Source organism: Medicago sativa, chromosome 2, assembly GCF_051527215.1.
Source record: "Medicago sativa cultivar Bolivia chromosome 2, Bolivia_mono, whole genome shotgun sequence".
Classification (NCBI taxonomy): Eukaryota; Viridiplantae; Streptophyta; class Magnoliopsida; order Fabales; family Fabaceae; genus Medicago; species Medicago sativa.
This window is the reverse complement of record NC_140750.1, coordinates 25,718,746-25,722,345: the sequence shown is the minus strand read 5'-3', so window position 1 is coordinate 25,722,345 and position 3,600 is coordinate 25,718,746. Positions and strand designations below refer to the sequence as shown.

At 38.9% G+C, this 3,600-nt stretch overlaps 1 non-coding gene across 1 annotated transcript; it reads left to right on the top strand.

Annotated features, from left to right (window-relative positions):
• Positions 1-2,093: 2,093 nt before the first annotated feature.
• On the top strand, positions 2,094-2,200 carry LOC146945796 (small nucleolar RNA R71). Its single transcript, XR_015029408.1, has one exon. It is a non-coding gene; the product is annotated as a small nucleolar RNA R71 (small nucleolar RNA).
• The last annotated feature ends 1,400 nt before the right edge of the window (positions 2,201-3,600 follow it).

The window sequence follows — 3,600 nt, the reverse complement described above, 5'->3', positions numbered from 1 at the left end:
TTGTGGTGTTTGGGTTAGGTTTTGAAAGATTAGGGTTTTGGTGAATTATGGGTTTGGATGGATGAAAGATGTTTTTGATTGGTGGTTTGTGTTTAGGATGAAGTTTGTGATTGATTGATGAAAGAATTGAGTAGATTGATGAAGATTTGAGGAAGATATGAAGGTTTGAAGGTTATGGATGTTTAGAGAGAAGTTTGAAGGTAGAGAGAGGTTTGTGTTGGAGAATGAATGGAGAAGAAGAGAAAAATTGGTGATATAGGGCTCTAGAGGTCGGGCACTGCCGTGCCAACCTCAGCACGGGTCGTGCCAACCTTCTGGTCAGAGGGACTTCAAAAAATTTCAATTTCTTGATTTTCTTCGAATCACACTTGGACAATTACCTACAAAACAACTGAAAATAAAACAAAAGCAATTAAATGCGTGGGTTGCCTCCCACGAAGCGCTCTTTTAGCTTGACGGTTAGAAAGGGTCCTTAGAATGGATCAAAGATATCATATTGTGTAGATGACGCTATAAAACATTCTTTCACAACATGATCGTTAAGCATGCAACAAGAGTAGAGAGCGGGACCTTTCATAACATTTTCCAACTCAAATCCTACCATCTTATCACTCACTTGAAAAACTATCCTACCGTTCTTGACATCTATAAGAGCTCCCGCAGTAGCGAGGAAAGGTCTACCTAGGATTATAGGGACGTCATCGTCCTCAGCAATGTCAACGACTACAAAATCAGTTGGGATGTATATCCCTTCTATCTTAACAGGTATGTCCTCGACAAATCCTACAAGTTTCATGGTAGAACGATCAGCTAGCTTCAATTCTATTTCGGTAGGTTTCAATTCTCCTATCCCTATCCTTTTGAGAAGAGACAAAGGCAGCAAACTAACACTAGCTCCTAAGTCACATAAGGCTTTGTTTATGGTTTCATTCCCAATTTCACATGGTATGGCAAAGCTACCTGGATCTCTAAGCTTAGGGGGTGCTTCGTGAATGATTGCACTAGTGTCCTTAGCCAAAGCTATTGTCTCACTATGCTCTATAGGCCTTTTCTTTGAAAAAATTTCCTTTAGAAACTTGGCATATAGAGGCATCCTAGACAAAGCTTCAGCAAAGGGAAGTTTAATGCAAATCTTCCTAAGTATGTTGACAAATTTTTCAAACTTACCCTCTAGTTTAAGCTTATCAAGATTTAAGGGGGATGGAGTTTTGTTTTCTTCAAGTGGTTTTGCTTCTTCTATCACAATTTTATCACCTAAAGGCTTGACACTTTCTTTCCCAATGTTTTTAACCTTAGCAAAAGTTTCGCCTAACTTACTACCCCCAAAAGATATGACATTAACTTGGGCTTTGGGATTGGCTTCGGTTTGACCAGGAAAGACTCCCGGTGTTTGGGAAGAGGTAGCCACTTGTTGGGCTATTTGAGCGATTTGAGTTTCAAGCATTTTAGAGTGAGTAGCAATAGAATCAACCTTGGTATTGAGCTTGGAAAGAGAATCATTCAGAAATCCAGTTTAGTTTTTAAGTTCTTGAAGTTGTTTGTTTTGGTTGGCAATAGAGTTTTCCAACAAAATTTCCAAATTGGATTTCTGAGTGAATCTTTGGTTGTTTGCATAACCGGGTGGTGCTACTTGTCCATAGGGATTTTGGTTTTTGTAAAAATTTTGATTTTGTCTCATCCTTTGGTTGTATTGAGCATAATTCATTTGCTCAACACCATTAATAGCACTACCTAGTTGGCAATCAACACCAGCATGACCAGTTATACCACAAATTTCACAAGAAGGAGTAGAAGCAGAATTGATAGCACTAACATTGAGTTTTTCAAGTTTTTCAGTTAGTGTATCAATTTTAGAAGCAAGGTGGTCATAGTTAGAGACTTCGTACATACCTGCCTCCTTTTTGGAGGATGAAGAACTAGTGATGGCTCTCTCGTCAGTCCATTTGTAATGATTTTGAGCCATGTCTTCAATCAGGGCATACGCCTCCGTGCAGTTCTTGCTCATAAGTGCTCCACCTGCAGCTGCATCAACAGACATCTTAGTGGTATAAGACAAGCCATTATAAAAAGTGTGGACTATAAGCCACTTCTCTAGGCCATGGTGGGGACAAAGTCTTAGCATTTCTTTGAAACGCTCCCACGCATCATAGAGAGATTCCCCATCTTTTTGGTTGAACCGTGTGATTTGGTCTCTAAGTTTAGCGGTTTTAGATGTTGAAAAAAATCGGGCAAGGAATGCTTGCCTCATCTGATCCCATGAAGTAATGGAACCGACTTCGAGGGAATGGAACCAAGCGCTAGCTCTATCCCTTAAGGAAAAGGGAAAGAGATGAAGTCTTACGGCCTCTTGGTTCTCCTTCATGGTTCCACTAATTCGTAGGAAAACAGAGATGTGAAGATTGGGATCCTCAGTGGGGGATCCCGAGAATTGGTTTTGCTGCACCAAGTTAAGTAGGGCAGGCTTAATTTCGAAGTTGTCATCCTCAACCGTTGGGTACACAATAACAGCTTGTGGCTCAGCCATAGACGGCGTTGCATACTCTTTGAGAGTGCGATTGGCCGTTGCGGTGTTATTTCGTGCGTCTCTCTTTCGTTTATGCAAATACCTTTCGATCTCGTTGATTATTACAACTCGATTTCTGGTTTTTCGCATAAAAAATTGAGAACCCAAGAAGTTAATGATAACAGAAAAATAAAAAGTTAGAAATAAAACGAAAAAGAAAAGAGAAAGAAGAAGAGAGAATTCTAATCACTAAGAAAAAGTTAATCAAATTAGTTAACTCCCCGGCAACGGCGCCAAAAACTTGATAGGGCCAAACCGCAAGTGCACGGCCTATCGAAGTAATAGTAGTAAGTAGAGTATCGTTCCGCTAGGGAGTTGTTCAACTTAATTAACTTTTTAAAGAATGATTAGAGGAGGAGAAAGTTTGTAAAAGGAGGTTTGATTGCTGAAAGTAATTAACAATAATAATAAAGAGCTTTGGGATCATTGGTTCGTCATAACAACAAACCCTTCACTAGACAAGACTTAAACATCTAATTTCATGGTTTACACACTAATTTATAAAGACCGGTTTCCCTTAGCCCCTCACCTTTCTGATGAAAGTCCGATGAGAGTTTACTTCTAGTAACCAAGCCTATTTCGCTGACTTGATTACTAGAAGATGCATATAGGATTGAAACTACTTGTGTCTCAATAATTGCAAAGACTATTTCACTGTTTTGCAATTATTGTCTAGATTCACTTGTTCCAACATCAAAACTCCGCTCTCGCTTTATGAATTGATGTTTGGGATGATGGATTAACGATTATCAAACCCTCCGCTTTCGCTTCCACAGTTTGATAATTGTTAATCCACGTTAAGACGGTGAATCTAGATTAGAAATTAGGGTTACATAAAATTAGGGTTTAAGCTTGGTTTGTTTTGGATTATGTCATTAGACTTCCCAACAATCCCAAGACAAAGAAGTCTACTCACTCATGTTCATCGTAGACATGGGGGAAGAAGAGAGAAAATAACAGTAAAGTAAATTGCGAGAAAGAAAGAAAGTAATAAAAGACTTTTATTGAAAATAGTAATTTAAAATATTCTAAGCAAA